Source organism: Clarias gariepinus, chromosome 12, assembly GCF_024256425.1.
Source record: "Clarias gariepinus isolate MV-2021 ecotype Netherlands chromosome 12, CGAR_prim_01v2, whole genome shotgun sequence".
Lineage (NCBI taxonomy): Eukaryota > Metazoa > Chordata > Actinopteri > Siluriformes > Clariidae > Clarias > Clarias gariepinus.
The window spans coordinates 22638018-22651284 of NC_071111.1; the positions used below are offsets into that span (position 1 = coordinate 22638018).

Genomic DNA, 13267 nt, shown 5'->3' on the forward strand with positions numbered 1-13267 from the left:
AAATAGCAGTACTAATAGTAGTAGTGACCGCCCTAGTTATTGTTTGTATTAGTATTAGTAATAGTAGAATTAACTGATATATAAGTAGTAATAAATAACAGTACTAGTAGTAATAATAGTAGTAGTGACTGGCCTAGTTGTTGTAGTTGGTATTAGTAATAGTCGAATTAACTGATATAGAAGTAGTAATAGCAGTACTAAAAGTAATAAATAGTAGTAGTGACTGCCCTAGTTGATGTTTGTGTTAGTATTAGTAATAGTAGGAATAGAAGTAGTAATAGCAGTACTAATAGTAGTAGTGACTGCCCTAGTTGATGTTTGTATTAGTATTAGTAATAGTAGAATTAACTGATATAGAAGTGATAATAGCAGTACTAATAGTAATAATAGTAGTAGTGACTGCCCTAGTTGATGTTTGTATTAGTATTAGTAATAGTAGAATTAACTGATATAGAAGTAGTAATAGCAGTACTAATAGTAATAATAGTAGTAGTGACTGCCCTAGTTGATGTTTGTATTAGTATTAGTAATAGTAGAATTAACTGATATAGAAGTAGTAATAGCATTACTAATAGTAATACTAAGTATAATACTTGCGACTGCCCTTGTTGTTGTTTGTATTAGTATTAGTAATAGTAGGGATAGAAGTAGTAATAGCAGTACTAATAGTAATAAATAGTAGTAGTGACTGCCCTAGTTGATGTTTGTGTTAGTATAAGTAATATTAGAATTAACTGATATAGAAGTAGTAATAGCAGTACTAATAGTACTAATAGTAGTAGTGACTTCCTTGTTGTTGTTGTTTGTATTAGTGTTAGTAATAGGAGTAATGTTAGTATTATTATTAGTAGTAGTAGTATTGGAGTATCTGAAGTAGTATCGGTGCTGCTGACTGAAGTCACAGAAGTGATGAGTGTGTGAGTGTATAATAATCATTAGTGTTAGTGTGTGTGTGTCACTAAGCCCCGCCCCCTCTCGTTCAAACCCGCGGCAGGGCCTGGACGTGGAGCTGAATCACGGGACGGCGGGTCTCCCTGGCCTGTTTCCCCCGGTGTCCCTGCCCGGTGTCCCTCTGTCCCGAGTCGCGCTCGAGTTGCTCTCGGCGGTTGAGTCCTCGGTGTTTCAGGTGAGAGCCGGCGCGAGGCGCGAGGCGCGCGCCATGAGGAAGTGCAGACTCGGTGTGGCCTCTTTAAGGCTCGGAGTGGGACTGGTTTCAGATGACGCCATCGCTTTATTTTTATCACCATGACCTCATCCCTGAGACAGCGGAGTTCAGTGACCAGGGAAACTTTATTCAACTTCTTTTTAACCGGGCTTGTGTGTGTTTTATTTCGGATCGCCGGGATTTTTTTCGGCGTCGGAGACGATAAGTGAGACCGGAGGTTAGGAGGGAGAGGACAGAGAGGAGGTGGTGTCTCTGAAATGTGCTCTCTTTTCACTTCACGGTCTCTTCCACGGTAAGTTGGAGACATTTCGGTCCTGACCAACTCGGGCTTGTATCGCCAGAGGGCCTGTATCGCGCGCGCGCGTGCGTGCGTGCGCGTGTGTATGCGCGCGAGAACGTGTGTCTGAGTGTGTGTGAGTGTGTGTATGGAGGCCAAAGTTACACCGTGTTCCACTGCTTATGCCAAGCAGATGAGTTAAAATAAACGAGGTTTAAATGTCAGGTTGTATCGACCTGAGTCAGAAATGAGACATGTATCTAAATACTAATACAATGTATCTAAATACTAATACAATGTATCTCTTTACTCAAGCTTTTCTTTTATCTTTCATACACTTCAGCTTACTTACTAACAATATTGTTTATTTTCTCATTCTTAACATCATGTTGTGTACTAGAGCAAATGTGCTCATGTTATTAACTCAAAGCCACTTATTATTATTATTTTATTATGTAGTTATTGTTTGTTTATTTATTTTTTGGTTGGTGGTGATGTTTTTTTTTTAAGTTATAAAACCTATGGCTGGTGAGATATAAACACTTCTTCCTAGTATCCGGTATGTGAGGAAGTGAAGCTTCTGGTTATTTATGCCAAAGGAAGCTCATTTATTTATCAGTCCTGAGGGTTAGCATTGTTTATCGACGTCTGTGTCCTTTATTTGTCATTTACACAGTTGAAACACACAAAACTGTACGTTTGTACTGTCATTGTCAAATACTTGACATGTTCTAAGCTAGACAGAATATCCGAATGTACTGTAAATGCGTATATGTGTTTGGTTGGATCCTGTAATAATGCTTCACTCCACATCAGTTCAGTTCAGGTATAATATATACACTGATCAGTCATAACATTACCATTGATTATCATTCATATACTAGTAAACTGGTGACAAGATCACGTGCACTCAACACCCACAGGAAACCAAAGTGCAGTTCGTCTGGTCTGATCCCACAGAAAATCACAGAGACACCCAGTGCATCACAGCCCACTGTACATGGGGCCAAGCAGACCAAGAGACTGCCAACCAGGCCTCCAAACTTTAGGAATCCCACCCATGGGATGCATCGGACCAAACCAAGTCCGATCCACAGAGACTCTACCCGACAACCCATGGCTTATCCATGTCTCAAGGAGCCAGAGCCGGAGGGAACCTACAGTACACGATACTTGGCGTAATATTTGTTGATCGATGGCAAGTTTAACAATGATTTACAGAAACCTGACTAGAGATATACAGTAGATTTCGATTCAAATGTTAGGCTTAAACAAATGTACTAGGAAATACATAAACCTTGGACACAAGGTCAACATTTATTTATTACATATGCATGAATTAACCAACACATGGAAGCGAAACAGCATTTTAATCACTCAATCTAGTTAAACTTGGCTGCGTGCAGAGGAAATCGGTGATAAGTAAGAAAGAAACACAACAGTACGCATTAAAGCCAAGCAGTGCTAAGTGTTTTGGAAAGATCATTATTGTCCTTGGCTGTGTTTGCTGATAATATGAAGAATTCTACTGAGGTTAATCTATTAAGCTATGAAGTGGAATGTGACATAGTGAACACACGCGTTTAAACTCCCCAGTGCGGTTATAGGTAATATAGGCACTCTTGGAACGCTGCTTGACCAGTTTAATGCACAAGAGCTATATATAGGCTAATGATTAGAATAGATGTACTTGAGAAATAAGACTTAAGTACAGTTTAAGTGCAATCCTTGGGCTGTCCAATTGTGAATTCTTGTAATGCCGCACAACATATACTTTTTACTAATAGTAACATATACTTTTTACTACTTTTACTGGTAGTAAAAGTGACTGATGTTATTAGCAATGTTGGTATAAGTGTTAGTTATAACACTAGTTATAGTAGTAGGATCCCATGCATATGAGTAACATCCAATTCCTAATCCATAGGATTTGGCCCCACAAGGTTTAGGAGAGTGTTTATGGGAATTGTTGGCCATTCTTCCAGAAGTGCATTTATGAGGTCAGACACTGATGTTGGATGAGAACGCCTGGCTCTAGCCTCTGGTCTCCGCTCTAATTCACTTCAAAGTTCTTCTATTGGGTTGAGGTGCAGGCCAGTCACACTTCCACACCCAACACACTCATCCTTGTCTTTATGGATGTTGGGAACAGTTTGGGGACGGCTATTTCCTGTTCCAACATGACTGAGCACCGGTGCACAAAGTGACGTGTAAGGTCATAAATTCCCATAAACACACTCCTATAACTTATGGAAAGCCTTTCCAGAAGAGTTAAAGCTGTTAGTGCTGGGTGAACATCATGTTAAAACCTATAGATTAAGAATTGAATGTTACTCAAGTTCGTTTGCATGTGAAGGCAGACGAGCGAATACTTTTGGCAATATAGTGCATATTGTAAATATAGGCATAGACATAATGAAACTAAAAGCCTGTGTTATTATTTCGAATTTATTACCCTCATATCTTTCCTATCAGAAGACACTCAGGGAGGGTGAAAGGTAACTTCAAGTCTTTTTTTTTATTGCTGCTCACTGAAAAAGCGCTATCTGCCCTTTTCCACATATTTGAGCTCACAGATCGTCATGATTGGCCAGAGCTGATGGGATTTCTCAGAAACAAGCATGCCGTCCCTCACCCTGCCAGGTTTACTCTCATCATCCACTCGATATCACATTCGTGGTGAGCTGAACCTCCTATAGGATAGTCATGCAGATATCTCATGATCTGTTGATGCAAGAATGTTGATGTCATTCCCTTGTCTCACGTTCACTTTGTCCAGTCAATGCACTAAGGAGATAAAGGAGGAGGAGGTGTAAAAGTCAGCAGTACAACCATGAGCGTGACATCATCCCTTCGCCCGGCGTCTGAGAAACAGATGTTGAGCCTTCGGGTTCGTACGCAGCCTCCAGCTCAGTGTCTCATCAAGTGATATCAGAGCGGTAGTCATCATCTTCATCAGTGCCAGGGATATATAAAAAACTAAAAGGGAAATGATAACCTACACATTACAACGAGACATGTTGTTAACCGAGTCATCATTTTGAAACACTCCACGTCTTAGCTCTGTTTTTTTTTTTGTCATAAAAAGTTCTGGTAACTATTAATCATCCCTTATATGGAATGGGTTGATTAATGGTTTTAATTTAATTATAGTATAATTAGTCAGCTGCAAAAACAAAAGCTTTTTTGCAAAATTATTTGATGAAATTCATACTGAGATTACTTATCCTATTATTATATTATAATCTCATTATAATCTAATTCTAATCCTAATCTCATTATAATCTTAGAAGGGGAAGGAAGAAGTCAAAAAGTGCAACTCTTGCTTTGGCAGAAAACGTTTAACTTTTAATGTCAGCCAACAGAACACATTGCGTATGTTACAGCTGGAACTATTTTACTCTTAATCCAGCCTTTCTGATCAATCCGATTCAAGTATTTAACCATGCAGTGATCATAAAATCAATCTAACATCAGTAAGAGTTCATCAACTGCTTCTATGAGCCATGTTACCATTAGCTACATCGTTTCTCTCTAGTTGGAATAAATGTGTTCTTTCTGCACGTCTTTGCCCTACGTGGGGGTAACTTTAGGCGACGTGACAAGTTACCAGTAAGGAAATTTGTCTTCCATGCTTGATCGTTAAACACACCATGAGAACAACGCTCAAGAATTTGTGTTTTGTCACTCACCGGTTTACATTCCAATCGTAGACGAGACTGAATTCCTGTAACCAATCATGACGCTGAAGGCGGGATTTATTGGAAAAGATGCGAAGCCTAATGTAACCTCGAAGTCGGAGGTGTCTTCTGTTATAATAATCTGTTTGCGTCAGATTAAACATCTCACAGCGGGCTTAAAAAAATGATCCGACCATGTAAACGCACATCTTATCAGATAAGTTTAAACCTTAAGTCAATCTCTAATCGGGATGATTTCAGTCTGATAGACACCGCTATCTGTCAACGTCACCGTGTCTAAAGGTCTAGCTCGGGACGTTCACCTTTCACCCTGGACTTTAGCAAGTGACTTCAGATCGTCAGTGGTTGCTCACAACGCTGACATGAACATAAATAATAGAGATGGGGGAAAAATCTGTTCAGTCAGATATCGAGATACTTTTGTGTTGCAATTCATGTATCGCACCACTGACTCCAAAATCAATTAAAAAAAAAACAACAACAACAAAAAACACTTTGATGTTGCAGTTCCTTTACAATCCTACAGGTGGAGTGCTCTAAACTATCCCTATGTTGGAAGGTATTACAATGTAATTTAGTAATGTAGCAAAATATGAAAAAAGAAACATGACCTGGGATAGTTATAGGATCATGATATTTTCAGGATCGCAATACAAATCAAGTCAGCGCCGAGGTATCGCGATAATATTGTATTGTATCGTATCCATCCCTAGTGATCATGAAACACATCCTAATTTTAAACAAGTTTAAATATAATATATTGTTATATGCAGCACATGTCGCCTTTATCTTACTTTTGCCAATTGTGACCGTTTAAAGTGGATCATTAGCACTCGATGTTTCAGTCAAATGGTGTGTGACCTCAATGAAACCAAAAAAAAAAAAACCCAACCCTGATCCTACCCCTTCTTTCTGTACGGAAATCGAACAGTTCGTTCTCTCCCTTCAGCGTAGAGCTTCAAGCTCAGCTCAGGCCAACATCGAGCAGACTTTACAAGCACTTTCCACTCAGAGCGTAAACAGCGCAATGTGGCGGAAGAGCGCTAGTTAAATCCGAGCGAGGCGACCGCTTAGATAATGACAGGAAGGTTTTGATCAGCGCCTTCCTTCTTACTTCCACACACACGAGCACAAACACAAACAGACGAAACAAAGCAATGAAAGAGCACACCTAGGATTAAACCCTCTGGCTTAAAAAACAAAACAAAACAGCAACACACACCTTTAATTTCACCAGAGTTGTTTACATGTGTATATAAAAGGCAGAAGCGCTCGGAGCCAGGTGTCCAGTGACGTGTCCTGAATTAGAAGTTGTAAAAGTGGACGTGGGCTCAGAGGGGACAGGCAGTGCAGGGCTGCTCGCCGAAACTGCTCCACCACCTTCAGTACCTCTCTGTCCATCTCAGAGCCGAACGCGTAAGAAACGCCTGTGTCTTTGTTGTTTCTTGTCTTTATGATTGAGAGCTTATGCCTGGATGAGCACGCGTGAAGGTCAGAATCTCGGGGTAGGTCTGCGTGCGGACGCTCCACCACGTGATACGAACCGGTTGTGTTTACTGTCTTGTAGGCGTGTTTAGATTGAGCGCATTCGTGTTGTTGTTGTTGTCGTCGTTTTTTTTCCCCCAAAGATTCTATTTCCAAAGATTTCTAAACTTTTTTAGAAAGTTTAGAAACAGAGCGATCAGATGCTTTAAGAAAACAGAACGCAGATAAATGTCATTTGTTATTTCTGGGCCTGACATTTGGGCCATCTGCCATGGCGTGTATTTATAACCGCAGATATGACACACCGTGTTCCAGACTCGACTCTCGTGTCCGCCTTTAGCATTTATTGGTCAAATTCATTACCGAGGTCTCACCCGAACCTAAATTCACAGAGTCGTCAGTGTCACGGTATAGTCTGGTTAGGTCACATCATGTCATGTTTGTGTCACCACAGCGCTGTCAAGCTCTCCACTCTGATTGGTCGCTATCGTAAAAAGTATCGTTCTAATGTATAGTTCTTTGTATTGTAAAGTCTAACTTACAGTCAAATAAAGGGCAATTTCTTCTTCTCTGAGAGAGAGAGAGAGAGAGAGGAAAAGAGAAGTGGATGTGGAAGTGACTTTTATGTGTTTTTTTTTTGGCAGATAATTCATAACATTTACAATGGGTGTTTTGATTGCGCAGAATAACAGAATGCAGTTATAGGAGTTCAAAACTAGCTTCATTTCTCTATATTAAATTCAGTTTTATTTTGGATTTTTCCCGGATTAATGTGGGAGCACGACGTACCTCTCATCCCTCCCCTCTGAGAGAGCTCGGCCAATCAGCTCTCTCTAGACCTCCGGCTGTGAGAGGTTACAGCATCACCGTTACCTGAAATCGAACTCGCAATCTTTACCACTGCGCCACTCGGAGGCTTGTATAGCGCTTTTAACAATTGTCGCAAAGCAGCTTTACACAATCACAAGAATTATTTAAGTTTGTATGTGTGAAATGTGAATGTGTACGAATTAAAATGATCAGATTGTCCCTGATGAGCAAGCTAAAATCCCCTGCTATAATAATGTGCTTGTAACAGCGTCTCACTAGTGCTTGGACACCATCAGGGTAGAAAGTTTTCCATGATCAGACTGACGTCAGAAACCCCGGCCTCCCGGGAACTCCTTTATTGGCAAAAACATGTGGAAATGGCTTGATGCGAGGTCCTGTAAAATACAGGACAAGTGGTGTTGTTGAATGATCGTGTGCACCGTTCACACAGAAAAATGCCTGTTTTCTCGTCGAATGTTATTCACGGACGTACGGCCTTCTTTAAAACGTTTGCAACATTCAAATGTTTTACTGCCGCTAAGAGTCTCATCACCGTACTGTAAACGCCAATCGCTTTCACGCCTTCACTCACCAGAAAGTCCCGGTTTGACTTGAACGGACCTTGAGTTACAATGAAATAACATAGTAATAAACGCCAATATGGCGCTCGTTATTATGTAGGCACATTTACTAGTCTTAGCCATCGGTTTGGTCTTCATGTTGTTTTCAAGTCGTACCTTTACTCCTATCTCATTCCCTATTCCCAATGTCTGTAATTTTGCTAAAATAACTTCACAATCGAATCAATTTTGTTCGGCTCTGGCCGAGCTCTTCAAATCCACACTTCATCATCAGACAGAAATAACTTAATTATGATCTTACAGCGTAACTGGTTGACATTTACAGGCGCGAGGCAGGAATAAAAACTACGTGGGAAGTTACCTTTCTCTCTGTTCTCTAAATTCTATTTCCTTTAAACCATTATTATTCCCGCATGCAGGCATAATCTAGTAAACTACGTGACATACCAACTTTACTTTCTCAACGAACCTCCTAGAGAAAATGAAATGGAGGTTATATTTATTATTCACATCCAGGGGGAGGTGTAAAGCCATGTGAATACAGTCACTGGATCCCTCGGGTGACTCTTCGATGGACTAAAAATATAGCAGCATTTCCAATAAAAAAGGTTTTGTGTTTCATTAGGGTCAAACCTCAGCACCATAAGACGAAAATAACAAGTCTCCAGGGCAGATTTTCCCATCAGCCCCCTCCCCAATGATGGAGCGAGCCCCAGGATGCGCCTGTTTCCTCTGACTTTAAACTCTCACTTTATTTGATCTCAGTGTATACAGCACGTACGTGAATAAACGTCATTTTCTGATTCGATCTGCAAGAGAAAAGAGAAACGCGGCGTCGTTAAACCTCTCGAGTTTAAAGACTTTCCACGAAAGGAAGGCTGTACATACTGTTTATACTGTATCATCATGTCTGCTACCGCGATGAAGAAAAAAAAAAAGTTATATATAAACTCAGAGTAAGAGACATCCGTGAGTCAAAGTGAAAGCAAACGCTGGTGATCTCATGTAGGTTAAGTAGACGGCTCGACTCCTCTGATGAAGGCGCCTCAGATAAGCGTACAGTCATATGTGGAGGTCTGGCCGGTCACGCAGACAAAAGTCGAAACTTTTTTTTAGAAAAACAAAGAAATATTAAATGAGAACTCGAGAAAGAAGTTCTGAAAACGACTTCAAAGCAAAATCGACACAAACAGTGCACAAAGTAGCGCTTCTTATCTTTCTTATCGTGTCACACGCAAGTCTTAGCTTTTAATCGAATGACGTAAATGATGAAAATGATGCGATTCCGACTTCTGATGTCGCGCCATTGTGTCTGTCGGGGTTTCCGGACATTCGGAATTAGTTATAATTATACTGTTAATCTTTCACACGAAAATATCTTCAACCTCCGGACGTGATCCCGTAACAGGCTACGAAGAGCCTGTTACGACCCTGTATACACTTTGGCCTGTAAACAGGGTCGCAGGGGGCCTGGAGTCTATCCCAAGCGACTTAGGGCGTGAGGGCGTGATCTCTTTCAGAAAATATAAAAAAATATATATTGTTGTTATGAGCAGCTGGTGCATTACTGCCACCTACTGGACCGGAGTGTGGAGCAGAAGATATTTAAAAACTATCCAGAATATTATTATTAGAAAATGATGGTTCAAAGGTATCAGCAGGACAAATGACAATTTTATTAAAAGCAGTGCTGCACAATTAATCGCTTAAAATAAAAAATCAAAATCGCGATACGAACCTGTGAGGTTATTTACTCGCAAACGTCTACAAGTCATATACCATAAACTCTCACGTTTACTCTCCCAATACTTGGGAATTAATGAGTTTGTCAATAATTCATTTTTTGTATTAGTATTTGTTTATTGTTTTTAACACGTCCAAATTGATAAATAAATATATGGCAGTCGTCCTCTTAATGAGATCACTTGTCCAATTCCTTGGTGTTAGCCTTAATATATACCTTACGTTTGAATACAAGATAGTACGTTTAATAGTTAAATATTGAAAGTAGACATCACAATCATGCTATGGATCAAAATATTCGCAATGTGGCTTTTTTTTATTAAATCGTGCAGCCATAATTGAATCATTTTAGCAGTTTTAATGCATTAAAACCTAATAGAAATAATGAGTCTTGAGACGATTCGGACAATAAACATTAACGCTCGAATTTTAAATGGAATGGAATTACAAGTCAGACTAATTCACAGGTCTCGGGTAAGACAGATGTTCACAGATGCTCATATTAACATTACGTACAAGAACTGTTATCAAAATCAGAACCAATTATATTTAATTCACATACAAGGAATTAGTTTGGGGTATTATCAAATAAGAGGATAATAAATTAGAGGATCATGAAAGTATGAAAAAACAATTACGGAAGTGCCGTTGTAGCAAAATAATGCACTTTGTACAGATAACGTCACCGTGCATTGTTAATTATTTTACTACAGCAGCAGGTCATGTGTTTGATTCCTTTATTATTACACAGTCCTGATAGAAGTCTTGTTCTTGTTCTTGTTTTTCGTGCCGGTCCCTTTACTGCACGCCTTGACAGAAACAAGGAAGAAGTTGCCGTCCTAATTCGAAATCACTGACCTTCCTGTTACTTGTTGACAAAGGCAGAAATGAATGACAAATATTGGCGCCGCTTGAGTGAAAAAAAATGACGTGTTTCCACTTATCACGGGTCCAGTCTGGGCAGGAGCGCAAGTAAACATGAGTGGCGGATTTTTTACATTTTTTTTCTTTAAACAAAACAAAGCAAAAAAGAAAAACATAAAGCTTGATAGAAAGCAAGACTTGCTTTGATGCATCAATGACATGCACCGTAGGGCCAAAAGTATATGAACACGAGTCCTCATTTTGGCTTAATGGACATCACATTCTGTGTTTGACTTTGGAATCACCTCCACTCTTCTGGGAAGGTTTTAGATTAGATTTTTTTAAAGTGATCGGTAATGTCAGGCGGTGATGTCCGGATGCCCAGGAGGCTCCAGTTCTAGTGTTTAGTGGGGGTTGAGTTTGGGGTTTTCCAGTTCCTCCCCTCCGTCACAAAATGTCTTTACGGGGCTCTCTTTGTACACTTTGGCATTGTCGTGCTGGAACAGGTTTAGGTCTCTTAATCCCACAGGGATTAAGGAAACGGTAATGTTACAGCACACAAGGACAATTGTGCGCTTCCAGTTTCGGCACAGGAGTTTGAGGAACAACCATATGAGCGTGAGGTGGTTACGGTCAGGTGTCCACATACTTTTAGCCATAAACTGTAGCGATCCAGACGGACGTCCCCACTTCGCTGGTTTTACCAAAATAAAAGTCCAAGACTTGCAAGTTGTGCAAGAATATTGTAAATGGGGGGGAAAAAACAACAACACACGTAGCAACAACAATCTTCTGCTTTTAAGAGGGGGAATTTTTCTCTTCCTTAGTACATAACGGTGGAAAACTCACGTCTGACACGCTACAATTTCCTCACGGCGTGATTCCCGACCACAACAAACACGTTTCAAAGGCATGTCCTCACCGTGTGCCAGATCGTAATAACATCCCCTACAGATCCTCAGCAGCTGGCTTTTTTTAAGCATGGCATTACAGCTTCTGCTCAGCTGCATCTGCCAAGTGTTTAACCTAATAAAGATTTCAGAACCACGGCCTGTACGTCGCCATCCTGGTTTTATACAATCAAAACCACGAAAAAAATCACCTTAAATATTTGTGTTTCATAATAATAATAATAATAATACAAACGAAACTGTAAATGGAGGAGTGTTTAAATGGCTGATTCGACAAAATCCCTCACGATCGAGCGTCACTTAATCAGACCTCGAGTCGTAGACGTTATCGTCATTTTTCAAAGTTACACGTGATACCTCGTGACCCGAACTACAAAACATGGTGACCTTGAGCGTCTTGTGGGAAAGTCAAGACCTTATCAACATCCTCTCTGAGACGTGCACGCTGCGCCTGAACGTTTCTCCGGGGGTGGCAGATGATAAACGTTCCATCTCCATGCATGTTTCTGTGCTGCTGTGATACCGGTATCACAAACAAAACTTACAAACGCAAATACAAGACAAGGAGCTGCTATGATCTGTTAGAACAGCATCTTGCAAAGGGTGTTATTCTGTTTAGGCGGCGATCATCACACACTATATATAGTTGTTGTTTTTTAAATATATGAGTGGCGCTCAAGTCAACCCGGGACTCGTGATGACATTTCTGGTGAATGAAGGCGTTTAAACCGATTGACTTCAAGCAGAAAGTAATACATTTGAACAGTGCAGAAGGAGGGTGTGAAGGAGGTTGTCGTCCGTGAAGATTCCAGCTGAAGTGGGTCAGAGTTCACTTTAGTCCTCCCCGTCAACATTTTTCGAGTGGAATGCTTGACCTTAAAAATCGACACGTGACTTGTCGTCAACTTGCGGAAGAGACGCATCTGTCTGTGGGAACTATATACACAATCATTCACCAACACCACTTTATACCACATTACAGGAACTCGACCTGACCTCGCTCCAAGCCATTGGTTGGGCCAAAGTGGTGGCTCAAGTGGCTAAAGCTGTAGGTTACTGATCTGGGCTGCCGATCGGAAGGTCGTAGGTTTGAGCCCCGATTTGCTTAAGCAAGGCCCTTAATCTCAAGTCGAATCAAGTAGGCTTTATTGTCACTTTAACAATATACAGTTTAGTACAGAAGTGAAAAAAAACAACGTTCCTCCAGGAACCTCCACGGTGCTTAATGTGTAACTAAGAAGCCTAATTAGCGTGAACTATCTACGTTTTTATACAAAAGAGACAACATAATGAAATGATCTGCTCCAGGGGTGCTTTATCCTGTCTGACCTCAGATCAGCTTCTTAACTGAGATATGCGAAAAAATTATTTCATTATGATGTAAGATACATGTGACAAATAGTTGAATCTTATTATTAAAAGAGTTCCTGGGAGGCCAGTGTTTTAAACATGACGAAGGCAGTTCGATCGTGGCGTCGGCATACTGAGAAAACTTTCTAATCTTCTAATCTTGATGGACACTGGACAATTGCATAAGTGTTGCAGAGGATTATATCAAGAAATAACGGAGTTTTTACTCGCATTATTGTGTCTCTGTACAATCAAAAGTCCCAGTTTGACTCGAACACCTTTTACAGTAGAGTAATTTGGGAGATAAAACGTGTCTCATGGTAATATTTCCAAAAACACAAAAAGAAACAGTGGTTACATGACATTACAACAGTTAAGAG

At 40.3% G+C, this 13267-nt stretch overlaps 1 protein-coding gene across 4 annotated transcripts in view; it reads left to right on the plus strand.

The window, feature by feature from the left end:
* Positions 1–978: 978 nt before the first annotated feature.
* Positions 979–13267, plus strand: part of dusp16 (dual specificity phosphatase 16) — a 29615-nt gene continuing 17326 nt past the window's right edge. For 2 of the 4 annotated variants that reach the window (XM_053508501.1, XM_053508502.1), the window contains exon 1: positions 979–1457. The gene's annotated coding sequence lies outside the window, so the exon portion shown is untranslated. Of the gene's footprint in view, positions 1458–3355; positions 4122–4221; positions 4333–6465; positions 6560–13267 lie in introns of those variants that run through there. The other 2 variants (XM_053508503.1, XM_053508505.1) reach the window with 2 other exon arrangements.